Source organism: Papio anubis, chromosome 4 (assembly GCF_008728515.1).
Source record: "Papio anubis isolate 15944 chromosome 4, Panubis1.0, whole genome shotgun sequence".
In the NCBI taxonomy this organism is placed as follows: Eukaryota; Metazoa; Chordata; class Mammalia; order Primates; family Cercopithecidae; genus Papio; species Papio anubis.
The window spans coordinates 142,156,342-142,173,831 of NC_044979.1; the positions used below are offsets into that span (position 1 = coordinate 142,156,342).

The 17,490-nt window shown below is 49.2% G+C and overlaps 1 pseudogene; it reads left to right on the top strand.

Annotated features, from left to right (window-relative positions):
* The first annotated feature begins 7,101 nt into the window (after nucleotides 1-7,101).
* Nucleotides 7,102-14,635, top strand: LOC100999834 (annotated as a pseudogene).
* Nucleotides 14,636-17,490: the final 2,855 nt, after the last annotated feature.

Sequence of the window (17,490 nt, forward strand, 5' to 3'; positions counted from 1 at the left end):
TATTTTTTGGGGGATGGAGTCTCACTCAATGCCCCAGGCTTTCTGGAGTACAGTGGTAGAAGCCTGTCTCGACTCCTGATCTGCCTCTGGATTCAAAGAGATTATCCACTGCCTCAGCCTCTTGAGTAGCTGGGATTACGACACCTGCCACACATCTGGCTAGGTTTGTATTTTTTGTGAGGCCGAGGGGTTTACCATTTTGGCAAGCTGAACTTTGAACTCCTGACCTCAGGTGATGCCTGCCAGCCTCCCAAAGTGTGGTGATTACAGGCGTGAGCATCTATTGTCCCGGCCTGTTTCTTCAGAATAAATTTCTAATAGGTACATTTTGGGTAATGGGTGGGGTTGTAGTAAATTGCACATTGATTACTGGTACAGATACACATACTCATTAAGAAAAACTCCGGTGGATGGTGGTGGCTCACCCCTGTAATCTCCAAGGTTTGGGAGGCTGAGGCAGGCCAGATTGCTTGAACCCAGGAGTTCGAGACCAGCCTGGGCAATACAGTGAGACCCTGTCTCTACCAAAAAATTTAAAAATCAGCTGGGCATGGCTGGGCGCAGTGGCTCACGCCTGTAATCCCAGTACTTTGGGAGGGCAAGGTGGGTGGATCAGGGTCAGGAGATGAGACCATCCTGGCTAACTCACCCGGTGAAACCCCTTCTCTACTAAAAATACAAAATTAGTCAGGTGTGAGTGGAGTGCTGCCTGTGAGTCCCAGCTACTTGGGAGGCTGAGGCAGAATGGCGTGAACCCAAGAGGCAGAGCTTGCAGTGAGCAGAGATGCTACCACTGTACTCCAGCCTGGGCGACAGGCGGGACTCTGTCTCAAGAAAATATATATATATATATTAGCTGGGCATGTGACACACCTATAGTCCTAGCATCTCGGGAGGCTGAGGTGGGAGGATCGCTGGAGCCTGGGAGTCCAAGGCTGCGTGAGTCATATGTGCGGGTGCATAAGCTGCGTTCTAGCCTGGGCAACAGAGTGAAACCCCATCTCAAAAACAAAACAAAAATCCGTCCAGGCCTCACAAGGTGAGTCCTGTGACATTCCAAGGTGAGGGGCTTTGCTCTGATAATGGGGACCCTTCCAGAGAAAGTTTTCTCCCACCTGTGCCATAGAAGTGGGGTGGGGATGGTCCCAGCAGTTGATCCAGGAGCCCCTGGACAAGCGTGGCCTCTCCATCCTCTCTCCCCCATCCGACGTCTGCCTTCACAGGTGTCTGCTTTCCACAACAGCAAAGAAAGAACCATGGCCAGGTGAGTGTGGCATGTCTTTCTACTAAGCTTTTTCCTTGAGGGATTTCAGGATGCTCATGACTAATAAAGGCTGGGCGTGGTGGCTCACACTGGTAATCCCAGCCTGTGAGAGGCCAAAGTGAGCAGATCACCTGAGGTCAGGAGTTCGAGACTAGCCTGGCCAACGTGGTGAAACCCTGTCTCTACTAAATACACAAAACTATGGCCCGGTGCGGTGACTCACACCTATAATCCCAGCACTTTGGGAGGCCAGTGAGGCCCGGATGATGGGGTCAGGAGATGGAGACCATCACAGCTCTGGTGAGAGCCCATCTCTACTAAAATACAAAAAGCTAAGCTGGGCGTGGTGGCGAGGTAGCCTCTAGTCCCAGCTACTTCCAGGAAACTCAGGCGAGGAGAATGGCATGAACCCGGAGGCCATTTGCAGTGTGAGCTGGGTTGCATGCCTGCGTCTCCCAGCCTGGGCAACAGAGTGAGACTCTGTCTCAAAAATAAATAAATAAAAACAAATAAAAATAAAAATACAAAATTAGACAGGTGTGGTGGCAGGTGCCTGTAATCCCAGCTACTCGGGAGGCTGAGGCAGGGGAATTGCTTGAACCCAGGAGATAGAGGTTGCAGTAAGCTGAGATCGCGCCATTGCGCAATCGCGCCCAGCCTGATGCTTGTAAATTTATATCTGAAGTTCCTGTCACTTTAAAAAGGCAGGCAGAGGGCCGGGCGCAGTGGCTCACACCTGTAATCCCAGCACTTTGGGAGGCCAAGGCAGGCAGATCAGAGGTCGGGAGATCAAGACCATCCTGGTTAACTGCTGAAACCCGTCTCTACTAAAAATACAAAAAATTAGCAGGAAGGTGGGGCCTGTGACCCAGCTGCCTCAGGAGGCTGAGGCAGGAGAATGGCGTGAACCTGGGAGGCAGAGGTTGCAGTGAGTCGAGATTGCGCCACTGCACTCCAGCCTGGGCGACAGCGAGACTCTGTCTCAAAAAAAAAAAAAAAAAAAAGGCAGACAGATTACATCTAATATACGACTTGTGTTGTCTGTTTTAGACAACCGTGTCTACTTCTCAGGGGAAATACAGCTCTTTCGGGCATTTAAAGATATATTTGATCTTTGTATGCGAGATGTAGCAGACCCATTCCTCAATAACAACCACCTTAAAATAAACACCACAACAAATCTCCTGCGAGTTTTCTTCCCCTCTGTGTAAACAGCAGCTATTATGCCAAAGCTGCCGTCTGTGGTTCTGGTGGTTTGGTTTGGGGATGCAGGCTACTCAATTTCTAGAGACCCAGCCTTGTGTGTGGCGTAAGTGACCTGGATGTAACACTGCATTACCTAGAGGAATGAATGAGCGAACTGCGTGTTCTTGAAATGACCTGCCATGTCTACCGCCCTGCCGGGCAGTGCCTGATCTGCGTCTGGAAATTGCTTGCCATGATGGTTTTATTTTTTAAATTAAAAAATTTTTTGATTCGAGGTCTTGCTCTGTCACCCGGCTGGAGTGCAGTGGCCTGATCTGGCTCACTGCAGCCTGCTCCTGGGTTCAGAGTGATTCTCCTGTCTCAGCCTCCCAAGTAGCATGAGGAATATGAGCATGGACCACCACGCCCAGCTCATGTATTTTTTAGAATGATTTCATCATATTAGCCAGGCTGGTCTCAGGCTCTGACCTCGGGTGATCACGCCCCCTTGGCTGCCCAGCTCTCTTTGCATGTGAGTGACATCAGTGTTTTCCACCAGTCTGGAAGCTTTCTCCTTCTTCTGCTCTTCACCCCGGGTTCTAGGAATGTGTGAGTGTGGAGTGCACTGGTCAGAAGTTCTAATTCTAATCTTGAAGTTGTAAGAGCCAGAAATCCAACTAGAAGTAGGTTAGGATTTAAAAAACAAAAAGTAATTCTAGAACTTTTTGGGAAGCTGAGGCAAGAGGGGATTGGCAGGGCCAGGAGTTCAAGACAGCCTGGGTAATGTGTAGCAGACCCATCTCTACAAAAAATACAAAAAGTTAATAGTGGTGGCACATACCTGTATTTGCAGCTACTGAGGCTAAGGTGGGAGGATCACTTGAGCTTAGGAGGTCGAGGCTGCAATGAGTTGTAATCATGTCTTTAGACTCCAGCCGGGTGACAGACGGAGAGCCTGTCTCAAAAAAAAAAAATCTATAAGGCAGCACACAAGCCTTGGGAAGAGCAGGTGTGCAGTGGACTCCAAGCAGCCGGTATAGCCAGGAATCTTTCTTGTTCCTGTTCTACTCTGCTTCTAGAACTTTCTTCTCAGGCTGGCTTTGTCTATGTGGCCAGAAATGTCGTAGCCACAGCTCGTCTCCTGACAGCTGCAAGTTCTGCCGCGGTGAGGGACTGAACCTCCTTTCACTGATCCAGTTTGAAAGCTCTCTGGGGAGGATTCCATTGGTCCAGCCTGGCTCAGGTGTATTAGGCCCTGTCAGGAACGGCCTTCTGTGCCAGGCAGGGAGGGTTGGTCCCAGAGGAAGATGGGAGGCCTCGTGGGATTTACCACTGTCCACTCCAGGAAGGGAAAATGCTCACGAGCCTGGGTTTCTTTGTGCTTTGTGAAGCCAGGGATGTCTGGGTGTTTCACACCAGAAATGTCTCAGAGCAGTAGAAGAGGCTGGAACAAGGTGGCAGAGCCACACCTGCCCTGTCTGTGAGCTGGACGTTTTCACTTGCTGTCTTCCTTGGAAACACTTTTTTTTTTTTTTTTTTTGATTGGAGTCACTCTGTCCTCAGGCTGGAGTGCAGTGCTGAAGCAAATCTCAGCTCACTGCAACCTCCGCCTCCCGGGTTCCATGCATTCTCTACTTCAGCCTCCTGAGTAGCTGGGACTGAGGCACCTACCTCCCAGCTAATTTTTTTGTATTTTTAGTAGAGACGGAATTTCACCATGTTAGCCAGGCTGGTCTCGATCTCTGACCTTGTGATCTGCCCGCCTCAGCCTCCCAAAGTGCTGGGATTACAGAGAGGGAGCCACTTGCATCCCGGACAGAAGCCACTGTTTGTAGGAAGCCAAGTGCCACTGGAAATGACTCCTGTTAGGGCAATCTGGGCACTAAGATGACAATGTGCATTTCAACGCTGTTCGTCCAAAGCACTTTGTAAATCTCTGTGCTTTTCTATATGTTATTTCATGAATAAACCCATGAGAGGTATATCTATAGAAATTACATATTTACATGGCAATTATATATTTATATAGAAATTATATATGAATAGTTCATATAGAAATTACAAAACATGTATTAACTATGTAGACATTGTATGTGCATAAACTAGACATTGTGTCTATACTAGATGTGTATGTAAACTACATTAACTCTATATATGTATGTACATGCACATATACTACATAGATGCCAGGCGCAGATAGCCCATGCCTGTAATACCAGCACTTTGGGAGGCTGAGGTGGGCAGACCACCTGAGTGTCAGGAGTTCAAGACCAGCCTGCCCATGGCTTAAACCCTGTCTCTACTAAAAATGCATAAAATTAGCTGGGTGTGTGCCTGTATCCCAGTTACTTGGGCGGCTGAGGCAGGAGAATCACTTGAACCCAGGAGCAAAGGTTGCAGTGAGCCGAGACACTGCACCACTGCACTCCAGCCTGGGCAACACAGTGAGACCCCCATCCCCCCAAAAAAGGAAAGTCATTGGCTTCAGCAGCCTTTAGCCCTTGGGTTGGTGATAAGTTTTCTAGGAGATCGGAGGTGGGAAGAGAACCCAGGCTCCTAGGGTGATTGGAGATCTGGGCTTCTTTGTGGGATTGCCTCTCCCTCCCACATAGCTCCCGGGTCCCTGCTGCCCCCTCGGCTGTGCCCTGCTTCCTGCCCTCCTCTGCACATGCTTGTCCCACCGTTGGGGACACACTTTGGGTCACCCATTTGCCTATGAGCATCCCTCACCACCCCAGCAGCATGTGTCCTGTGCCCACTGCAGCCCTTTCACCCAGCATCCCCTTGAGCTCCAATCAGAAAGTGACAAAAGCACCCCACCTCATTTTTTTTTTTTTTGAGACAGGTTTTGCTTTCAGCCATTCAGGTAATGTGTGGCGCGATCTCGCTCACTGTAGCCAGCCCCGGTTCCCGCGGTTCCTGCCTTATAGTTGGGATTACAGTGCCCGCACCATGCCCACACTTTGTATTTTAGTAGAGATGTTTGCATTGATGTTGGCCAGGCTGGTCTTGACCTCTGTTCTCAAGTGATCCACCTGCTGGCTTTCCCAAAGCGCTGGAATTACAGACGTGAGCCAACCTGCCCGGCCTCAAATTATCTAAACTAAAATTCATTAAACAACATAGTGAGACCCCACCTCTACAAAAAATTTAAATAAAATTAGCTGGGTGTGGTGGCATGCCTGTAATCCCAGCTACTCAGGAGGCTGAGGCAGGAGAATCAAGAACCCAGGAGGCAGAGGTTGTGGTGAGTCAAGACGGCGCCCCACTGCACTCCAGCCTGGGACAGAGAGACTTCTGTCTCAAAAAAAAGATCTAAGACCAGGGGCAGTGGCTCTCACACCTGTAACCCCAGCACTTTGGGAGGCTGAGGCGGTGGATCACCTGAGGTCAGGAGTTCGGTGACCAGCCTGGACCGGGAGAAACCCTGTCTCTACTAAAAAATGGCAAACAGCCAGGCGTAGTGGTGCATGCCTGTAATCCCAGCTACTCAGGAGGCTGAGGCAGGAGAATCGCTTGAACCCGAGGCAGAGGTTGCGGTGAGCCAAGATTGTCGCCCACTGCACTCCAGCCTGGGTGACAAGAGTGAAACACACCCCAAAAAAAAAAAAAAAAAAAAAAATCTCTTTCTATCTCTATATAAAACTATATATAATATATAGATATAATAGATAATATCTATATATTATGTGTATTATATACATATACCCTCATATTTTCTTCTAATAGGTATAAATTTAAAATGTTTAATGGCCGGGCGCGGTGGCTCAAGCCTGTAATCCCAGCACTTTGGGGAGGCCGAAAGGGTAGATCAATGGCGGTCAGGAGATCGAGACTATCCTGGCTCGATGGTGAAACCCCGCTCTCTAAAATACAAAACCAGCTCGGCGCGGGTGGCGGGCGCCTGTAGTCTCAGCTACTGGGAGGCTGAGGCGGGAGAATGGCGCGGAACCCGAGGCGGAGCTTGCAGTGAGCCGGTGATCACGCCACTACACTCCAGCCTGGGAGTACAGCGAGACCGGCCCAAAATGCTTAAATGGGTCTTTAATTCATAGAGAGGGGATGGGAGGGGTGAAGGAGGCCAAGCCCTGTTCTGCATCTGTGGAATCCCTTCTCTGCATTTCTCTTGCTGTTTTAATTTTGAGCATAGCTTACATTGAGGATTAGAATCGTGCGCTAATTTAGCTCCTGCTATCCTCCTGTCTGGCACCTCCCACCTTTTTTCCACATCAGATCATCTGTAGTTCCCCTCCTTAAATACCGTGAGGTGGAGTCGCCATTTCCTACAGGGAAAACAGTCACTTCTACGCACGCTTCTCTCTCCCTCTCCCGCACACACCTTACACCCTGCATTTTCATTCTCTTTGTGGCTCCTACCAGACTTTTCCGGGCCTCCTTTGCCTGCCCATGCCAGGCCTCTTGCTAGGAATATCCTTCAGACATCAGATCACTCTGTTTATCTTTCGTGATTCTGCTCGCCCGTGACCTCCTAGGAAGCTTCACTTGACAGTACGTTGGATCTGGCTGCTGTCTTCCTCGTGCCCATTCTGTACGTAACCACATGTCTACCACCGCCTACAGTGTAGTTCCACGTACAGCTTCCCTTTCTATGTGTTCATCTGCAGCAACATTCTAAAGCACCTGGGGAACAGGAACGATTTTTGTGTTTAGGCCTTGACCCCAAGCACCTGGTAGAACACCGGCAGCGTGCTAGGTCCTTGAAAGGTGCTTGATTGCTGAAGGACTGAAGAGATCCAGTAGGAATGAAGAGATCCAGTAGTGAGATTTTTTTTTTTTTTTTTTTTTTGAGATGGAGGCTTACTCTGTTGTACAGCCTGGAGTGCAAGGGCAGGATCTCAGCTCACTGCAACCTACGCCTCCTGGGTTGAAGCAATTCTCCTGCCTGAGCTTCCCTAGTAGCTGGGATTACAGGCACCCACCAGCACGTCCAGCTAATCTGTTTTTTGTAGAGACGGGGTTTCACCATGTTGGCCAGGCTGGTCTCAAATTCCTAACCTCAAGCAATCCGCCCGTCTCAGCCCCCCAAAGTGCTAGGAGTACAGGCGTGAGCCACTGCACCCGGCCGAGATATTTTTTCTAATGATTTTTTTGTTTTCTCTTCCACAAAGTGTAGTACAAAGTTAGGGCCGTGCTCAGCTTCCTACCTAACCTAACATGGGGAGAGCTGACCTTAGAAGGTGGTAAGAGCAATCTCCTCTACGCCTTTGCCATGGTACCCAGTGCCAGCCACTCCACATTAATCAGCCATGTGCTGTCCCAGGGGTCACTGTCATTCGGGGAGGTGGCTGTGGGCTTCACCTGGAAAGAGTGGCAGCAGCTGGACCTGGAGCGGAGGACCCTGTACCGGATGTGATGCTGGAGAACTACAGCCACCTGCTCTCTGTCGGTGAGGAAGACTTCCCCGTGGTCCTCGGGTTACATGAACTCTTTTTCTTAGTTGTATAAAACTGGGGAACTGCTCACACACTAAAAGTGCTAGGCTGGGCATGGTGGCTCATGCCTGTGATCCCAGCATTTCTGAGCCCAGGTGGAGAGGGATCGGCTTGAGCCACAGGTGCAAGACCTCTATACAAATTAAAAAATGAGCCAGGCATGGTGGCATGTGCCTGCAGTCCCAGATACTTGTGAGTCTCAAATGGAAGGAACACTTGAGGCCCGAGTTCAACACTAGCCTGGGCAACAGAGCAAAACCCCATCTCTACAAAAAAAAATTAGTTGAGGGTGGTGATGTGATGTGCCTGTAGTCCCAGCTATTTGGGAGGCTGAGACGGGAGGATCATTTGAGTGCAGGGAGGTTGAGGCCGCAGTGAACTGTGATTGTGCCATTGCACTCCAGCCTGGGCAACAGAGCAAGACCCTGTGTCAAAAATAAAAGTGCTTGGCCTTGGGTTTCAGTGGTCAAAGAGTCTCGATCCCATTTGGGGTCCTTGTGAAGTTACTGGGCTAAGCAGCTGAGCTCTTTTCTGGCTGGAGACGTCCACCGTTTGTTTTGCAAGCTGAACTGTCTGCTTGCTTGGAAGGCCCAGCTGGCTCAGCACAAATCCTTTAACTGTTTCTCCCGAACAGGGTGTCAAGTCAGCAAACCAGCTGTGATCTCCAGTTTGGAGCAGGGGAAGGAGCCATGGATGGAGGAGGAAGAGATATGGACATGGAGCTTCCTAGGTGAGTGGGTGGCCTGCAGGGGGCCACGGGATGAGGCTCCTGGAATTCTACAAAGCAGAACCCATGGATGTTCTCGTTGTTTTTTTTTTTTGTTTTTTTTTTTTTTTGAGATGGAGTCTCAGTCACCCAGGCTGGAGTGCAGTGGTGTAATCTCAGCTCACTGCAACCTCTGCCTTCCAGGTTCAAACCATTCTCCTGCTTCAGCCTCCTGAGTAGCAGGGAATACAGGCGCGTGCCACCATGCCTGGTTAATTTTGTATTTTTAGTAGAGACGGGGTTTCACCATGTTGATCAGGCTGGTTTCAAACTCCTGACCTCAGGTGATCCACCTGCCTTGGCCTCCCAAAGTGCTGGGATTACTGGCATGAGCTATGGCACCCTGCCGGATGTCCTCTTGTTTCAGGCAACTGGGCTTAAAAGCCTGGGATCTTGGCTGGGCGCGGTGGCTCACGCCTGTAATCCCAGCACTTTGGGAGGCCAAGGCGGGCGGATCATGAGGTTAGGAGATCGAGACCATCCTGGCTAACACAGTGAAACCCCGTCTCTACTAAAAATTAGCCGGGTGTGGTGGCACGCATCTGTAGTCCCAGCTACTCGGGAGGCTGAGACAGGAGAATCGCTTGAACCTGGGAAGCAGAGGTTGCAGTTAGCCAAGATTGCGCCACTGTGCTCCAGCCTGGTGACAGAGCGAGACTCATCGCAACAACAACAACAACAACAAAAAGCCTGGCATCTTTGCAAGCAGCTGTGGACATTTGGCCCTAAACCCTGAGATGCCTCAGTGATCCTGCCACCTGCACACATCACTACACGATTCCTTTCCTGTCCTTGGATTTTAGAGAAAGGCGCATTCTATTTTTTTTTCTTTTTTTGAGAGTGTCTGGCTGTTGCCCAGGCTGGAGTACAGTGGTACAATCTTGGCTCACTGCAATCTCCGCCTCCCAGGTTCAAGCTGTTCTCCTGCTTCAGCCTCCTGAGTAGCTGGGATTACAAGCACGCACCACCACCATGCTCAGCTAATTTTTTTTTTTTTTTTTTAAGTGCAGATGGGGTTTCACTATGTTGGCCAGGCTGGTCTTGAACCTCTGACCTCAGATGACCCTCCCACCTCTGTCTCCCAAGGTGCTGGGATTACAGGCATGAGCCACCGCTCCTGGCCTTCTTTTTTCTTGTTTTGAGAGAGGGTCTTGCTTTGTCACCCAGACTGGAATGCAATGGATTGATCGTAGCTCACTGCAGCCTCCAACTCCCGGACTCAAGTGATCCTCTTACTTCAGCCTCCTGAGTAGCTGCTACTTCAGACACATGCCATCACACTGAGCTCTTTTTTTTTTTTTTTTCATTTTTGTAGAGATGGGTTCTCCCTATATTGTCCAGGATGGTCTCAAACTCCTGGGCTCGCACAATCCTCCTGCCTTAGCCTCCCAAGTAGGTGGAACTACAGGCATGAGCCATATGCCTGACCATCTATTTTCATTTGTCCTTTGATTCTGCTCTGCTGTCCCCACTAAGACCTCGATTGCTAAGTCTTCCTGTAGAATCTTCCGTATTTTCCCTGTGGTTATAAAACAGGCTTTCTCCTGTGTTCAGAGATTCATTCATCTGCCCTTTGTTAAAACAGCTATGATTTTGTGCCATTTGTTGTTCTTTTCATCTTTTTCTTTCACTGTGAAATGCCTTAAAAACATATTTGCTACACGTATAATTTAGTCCCCATTCTCTTCTTCACACCCACAAACTGGTGAAAGCTATTCCTGTCCTTTAGTGTACTTAATGACTTTATTTATTTTTGAGATGGAGTCTCACTTTGTCACCCAGACCGGAGTGTAGTGGCGTGATCTTGGCTCATTGCAACCTCCGCCTCCCCAGTAGCTGGGACTACAGGTGCGTACCACCACACCTGGCTAAGTTTTGTATTTTTAGTAGAGATGCCATTTCACCATGTTGGCCAGGATGGTCTTGATCTCCTGACCTCGTGATCCGCCCACCTCGGCCTCCTAAAGTGCTGGGATGACAGGCATAAGCCCCTGCGCCTGGCCAACTTGATGACTTTAAATCACTGCTGTCTCCCTCTCAGCTCACCTTCGCGTGGCATTGGTTCATGCTGATCACCAAGTTTCTGCTGTAAAAAACGAAGGGGCTGGGTTATTTGGAGTTGGCAGCATCTTTTCTATTAAACGCTCATTCAGGGGCCAGGTATGGTGGCTCACGCCTGTAATCCCAGCACTTGGAGACGCTAAAGCAGGCAGATTACATGAGGTTAGGACTTCGAGACCAGCCTAGCCAACATGGTGAAATCCCGTTTCTACTAAGAACACAAAATTAGCCGGGTATGGTGGCATGCGCCTGTAGTCTCATCTAATCGGGGGCTGAGGAGGGAGGTTCACTTGAGCCCAGGAGGTTGAGGCTACAGTGAGCTGTGGATCCTCCAGCCTGGGCAACAGAGCTTGACCCCATCTCAGAAAAACAAAAATCAAAGATCAGCTAGCACCAGTAATGGAATCAGAAATAATTAAACCCTCCAGTCATGGCAGCTGTCACCTGTAGTCCCAGCACTTTGGGAGGCTGAGGCTGGAGGATTGCTTGAGTCTAGGAGGTCGATGTTGCAGTGAACTATGATCACACCACTGCACTTCAGCCTGGGCGAGACCCTGTCTCTTTAAAAAAAGAAAGAAAGAAAGAAAGAAACTTGGCTTATCTTCCATGTTTTTTAGTAGAGATGGGGTCTCACGATGTTGCCCGGGATTGTGTTGAACTCCTGGGCTCAAGCGATCCTCCCACCCCGGCCTCTTAAAGTTCTGGGATTACAAGTGTGAGTCACTGTGCCTGGCCGATCTTAGAGGTTAATGTCAGCTTTGTCTACTTCATGCATCTGGTTACTCTACCAGCCTGGTATATGACCTTTTATATGACTTTTACATTCTTCTTTCAAGACCGTGTAATATGGCTCCATTCTGCCTAATGGGCTGTACTCAGTATAACCCCATGGGGAGAAGAGCTATTATTTCATTTGTCCATGTTTCTTCAAGAAGCTCTGGGGGACACTCCTTTAATCACTCTTTGGATCAGGACAAGGATTCTTTGTCAAACATTTGTTCAGGACACTGCTAATTAATTGATGATCCACACCGAAATTACTTGGGGAACTTTAAAAATACCCTTGGCTGGGTCTCACGCTAGAAATCTGATGGAGATGAACAGGTGGTCTTCACCTCTCAGAAATTCAGCAGTTCAGCTCAGGAACTTTTTTCTTTTTTTTTTTCTGAGACGGAATTTTGCTCTTGTTGCCCAGGCTAGAGTGCAATGGTGTGATCTCGGCTTACCACAACCTCTGCCTCCCAGGTTCAAGTGATTCTCCTGCCTCAGCCTCCCTAGTAGCTGGCATTACAGGCATGTGCCACCATGCCTGACTAATTTTTTTTATTTTTAGTAGAGATGGGGTTTCTCTATGTTGGTCAGGCTGCTCTTGAACTCCCGACCTCAGATGATCCGCCTGCCTCGGCCTCCCAAAGTGCTGGGATTACAGGCGTGAGCCCCTGCACCTGGCCATGAACTTTTTTTTTTTGAGAGCGAGTCTTTCTCTGTAGCCCAGGCTGGAGTGCAGTGGTACAGTCGTGGCTCACTGCAACCTCCGCCTCCCGGGATCAAGCAGTCCTCCTGCCTTAGTCGCCCAAGTAACTGGGATTATAGGCATGCGCCACCATGCCTGGCTAATTTTGTATTTTTAGTAGAGATGGGGTTTCACCATGTTGACCAGGTTGAGTCTTAGACTCTTGACCCCAGGTGATCTGCCCACCTTGGCTTCCCAAAGTGCTGGGATTACAGACGTGAGCCACTGCACAGCGGGGGCACTACAAACAGAGGAGTGACTCCTTGAGTCGGACATGAACTGCCTCAGAGGTGGGGCGGCAGGAGGTAGCGTCTTTGGTTTAAAATGTAAATGAAGATACACCAGGTGTGGTGGCTCATGCCTGTAATCTCGAGCTGGAGAGGCTGAGAGGCAAAAGAATTGCTTGAGGCCAGGAGTTCGAGACTAGCCCGGTAACATAGCAAAACTACATCTCTACAAAAAAAGAAACTAGGCATGAGCCACCGTGCCTGGCTAATTTTTATAATCCCAGCTAATTGGGAGGCCAAGACAGGAGGATCGCCTGAGGCCAGAAGCTCAAGACAAGCCTGGGCAACATAGTGAGATCCCCATAGCTACAAAAACAGTTTTAAAAACTAGCTGGATGTGGTGGCATGCACCTGTAGTCCCAGCTACTTGGGAGGCTGAGGTGGGAGGATCGCTGGAGCAAGGGAGTTTGAGGCCGCAGTGAGCCATGATTGCACCCCCATTCTCCAGCCTGCATGACGGAGTGAGACCCTGTCCCCAAAACAAAAACAAAGTGGTAATACAGGCATCAGGAGACAGCAGGGAGTCTGACTCTGAGGCCAGGATGGCTTGTGTGGACTCTAGTATTCTTCTGTTGGACATCATAAAGATCCATAGGTCCATGTGAGGATAAGTCACTGCAGAAAATGCTGCTAGCTCTAAGATAATTCCTTTAACAATAAAGACCTCGTGGTGGCTCACGCCTGTGATCCTAGCACTTTGGAATGTCGAGGTGGGTGGATCACCTGAGGCCAGGAGTTCGAGACCAGTCTAACCAACACGGTGAAACCCTGTCTCTACTAAAAATACAAAAAATTAGCCAGGCATGGTGGCGGGTGCCTGTAATCCCAGCTACTTGGGAGGCTGAGGCAGGAGAATCGCCTGAACCCAGGAGGCTGAGGTTGCAGTGAGCTGAGATTGCACCACTGCACTCCAGCCTGGCGACAGAGTGAGGCTCCATCTCAACAACAACAAAAAGGACCTCATGCTTTGAGAAAATCCAGTTGGTATACAGAATGAAAGGGAGCATAGGTCAGGAGAACATAGGAAGTGTGGATAGTGAAGGCCTCGTGTAACCTGGGCCTCAAGGGAGGGACCGGGCACTTGGTTTTACTACTTTCTGGGACAGAGTTTCCCTCCATCACCCAGGCTGGAGTGCAGCGGTGTGATCATGGCTCACTACAGCTTCAACCTGCCAGGCTCAAACAATCTTCCCACCTCAGCTTCCTGAGCAGCTCCGATTACAGGCAATTAGACTTGAAACCACAAAATGAATCCTCCCTTCAAGCTTTTCCTCAATACTTTTGTGATACAATACTCCAAGATTAACAAATTTATGGCCAGGCATGGTGGCTCACGCCTGTAATCCCTGCATTTTGGGAGGCCGAAGCCAGCAGATCACCTGAGGTCAGGAGTTCAAGACCAGCCTGGCCAACATGGTAAAACCCTGTCTCCACTAAAAATACAAAAATTAACTGGGCATGGTGGCCGACACCTGTAATCCCAGCTACTCTGGAAGCTGAGGCAGGAGAATCACTTGAACCTGGGAGGCAGAAGTTGCAGTGAGCTAAGATCACGCCAGTACACTCCAGCCTGGGCAACCGAGTGAGACTCCGTCTAAAAAAAAAAAAAAAAAAAATAGTTTGTGTTATTTTTTTCTAGAAGTTTGGCAAGTTTTTACCCAGCCAGATAGCCAACAGAAACACCAAGACCAACGTTTGAGCCATACGTTCCTAGACAAGAAAGACTGGACCCGAAATGAGCTTCATGAATGTAATGAACTAGGAAAAAAACTCCATCAGAGCCCAAACCTCGTTCCATCAAAACAGCAGGTCCACACAGGTGACTTGTGTGGAAAGAGTCTGATGTGTAACCTGGACTTCACTCCTAACGCCTACCTGGCGAGGAGGAGATTTGAGTGCGACGGCGGTGGAAACTTGTTCCTCTATTCGAAACTTGAAACTCCACCTTTAGGAGCGAATGCACGCGGACGTCACCAGTGTGGAAGTGCTTTAAGCTGTGACGAGGGATTTCCTGCAGCTCAAGGAGCCAGTAGTGAGAAACCCCACGCATGCACCAAGTGTGGGAAAGCCTTCTGCAGATCGGCCCTCATGGTGCATCACGGGGTCCACACGGGGGAGAGATCCTTTGCGTGCAGTGAACGGGGGCGTGGTTCCAGGGAGAAAGTTTGCCCCGACAAACAGGGAACTCAAACAAAGGAGAAACCCGGTAGAGACGGCAGAAGGGGTAAAACAATCTTCCAGAGGGCAGGCCTCTGTGTCCCAGGGACAGTTCACGAGGGAGCAAAGCCTTACAGGTGTTCCGAGTGCGAGAAAACCTTCTCCCACAAGTCGCGCCTCATCGAGCACCGTCGCTCCCACACGGGGGTGAAGCCCTACGGCTGCAGGGAATGCGGACGGTCCTTCTCCCGGAAATCGTGCCTCCTCATTAACGCCAGAATCCACACAGGGGAGAAGCCCTACGGCTACAGGGAATGCGGGCCGTCCTTCTCCCGGAAATCATGTCTCCTCATCCACGCCAGAATCCACACGGGGGAGAAGCGGTACGGCTGCGGCGACTGCGGAAAGGCCTTTTTCCAGAAGTCCTACCTCATCCTGCATCGGAGGACTCACACCAGGGGAAGCCCCATGGCTGCGCCGAGTGCGGGAACGCCTCCTCCTAGAACTCCTGCCTCCTGCCGCACAGGCGGACCCACATGGGGGGAAACCGTACCAGTGCTCCGACTGCGGGAAGACCTTCTCCCAGAAGGCGAACCTCATCCGCCATCACCGGATCCACACGAGGGAGAAGCTGCACGGGTGAAGAGGCCGCGGGGTCATCACAGAGTCACAGCACGAGGTCGCCGAGCCTCTAGAAAGGACATCCCCAGGGAGACAGCCCTCAATCGAAACCCGACGCCCCCCTAGGCAGAGGTCCCATATCGGGATGACATTCTACCACTTTGGTGGCTTAAGAAAAGCATGGTCAACCTGGCGTGGTGGCTCATGACTGTAATCCCACCACTTTGGGACACTGAGGCGGGTGGATCACCTGAGGTCAGGAGTTCAAGACCAGCCTGGCCAATATGGTGAAAGCTCAGCTCTACTAAAAGTACAAAAAATTAGCCGGGCAGTGTGGCAGATGCCTGTAATCCCAGCTACTCTGGAGGCTGAGGCAGGAGAATCGCTTGAACCCTGGAGGTGGAGGTTACAGTGAGCCGAGTTCGCGCCACTGCACTCCAGCCTGGCGACAGAGCGAGACTCTGTCTCAAAAAAAAAAAAAAAAATACAATGGACTCTGGGGACTCGGAGGCAAGATTGGGATGGGAGTGGATAAAAGACTACACATTGGGTACAGTGTAGGCTGCTTGGATGACAGGTGCACCAAAATCTCGGAAATCACCACTGAAGTTGCACCACTGCACTCCAGTCCGGGCGACAGAGCGAGACTCTGTCTCAAAAAACAAACAAAACAAAACAAAAAAAAGACAAAATTAGACGTGGTGGCACGCACCTATAATCCCAGCTATTCGGGAGGCTGAGGTAGGAGAATCACTTGAACCTGGGAGGTGGAGCTTGCAGTGAGCCAAGATCATGCAAATGCACTCCAGCCTGCGCAGAAAGGGAGAAACTTAAAAAAAAAAAAAAAAAAAAAACTGTCAAAGAAGAACCACAGATTCACCGCTGAATTCTACCAGATATTTAAAGAAGCACCAATGCAAATTCTTCTCAGACTCTTCCAGAAAATTAAAGGGGAAGGGATTCCTCCAAAGTCTTTCTACAAGGCCAGCATTACCCTAATATGAAAACCAGACAAGAACACAACACAGAAAGAAAACTACAGACCAGTATCCCTGATGAACATAGATGCAAAGATCCTTAACAAAATACTAGCAAACCAAATCCAGCAGCACATTAAAAAGATCCTTCACCATGATCAAGTGGGATTTATCCCAGAGATACAAGGATGGTTCAACATTTGCAAATCAATAAATGTGATGCATCCCATCAACTGAACAAAGGACAAAAACCATGTAATCATCTCAAGAGATGAGGAGAAAGCATTTGAGGAAATTCAACATTGCTTTATGACAAAACTCTGAAAAAAGTAGGCATAGAAGGAATGTATGTCAACTCAATAAAGGCCACATGTAACAAATCCACAGCTAACATCACACTGAATAGGGAAAAGCTTAAAGTTTCTTCTCTTGGAACTGGGACAACATATAAATGCCCACCCTCACCACTCTTATTCAATAGTACTAGACGGAGGTCTGTAGTCCTAGACGGAGCAGTTAGTCAAGAGAAAGAAATAAAGGGAATTCAAACTAGAGAAGAGCCGTCAAATCATCCCTGTTTTAAGACAACATGGTCTTATATATAGAAAATCCTAAAAGCTCCACTAAAAAACTTTTTTTTTTTTTTTTGAGATGGAGTCTCCCTCTGTCACCCAGGCTGGAGTGCAATGGCACAGTCTCAGCTCACTGCAACCTGTGACTCCTGGGTTCAAGTGATTCTCCTGCCTCAGCCTCCTGAGTAGCTGGGATTACAAGCACGTGCCACCATACCCAGCTAATTATTGTATTTTTAGTAGAGATGAGGTTTTACCATGTTGGCAAGGATGGTCTCGAACTCCTGACCTTGTGATGTGTCCACCTCGGCCTCCCAAAGTGCTGGGATTACAGGTGTGAGCCATCATGCCTGACTCTAAAAAACTTTTAGAACTGATACATTTAGTAAAGTTGCAGGATATAAAAATCAACAGACAAAAATCAACATTACTTCTGTATATTGACAGTGAACTAGCTGAAAAATAAATGGAGAAAGCAATCCCATTTACAGTAGCTATAAAAAAAATACCTACGAGTAAATTTAACCAAGGAGGAGAAGGTCTCTGTAAGGGAAACTATAAAACACTGGTGAAATAAATTGAAGAGGACACACAGAAAAACGGAAAGATACCTTATGCTGATGGATTGCAAGAA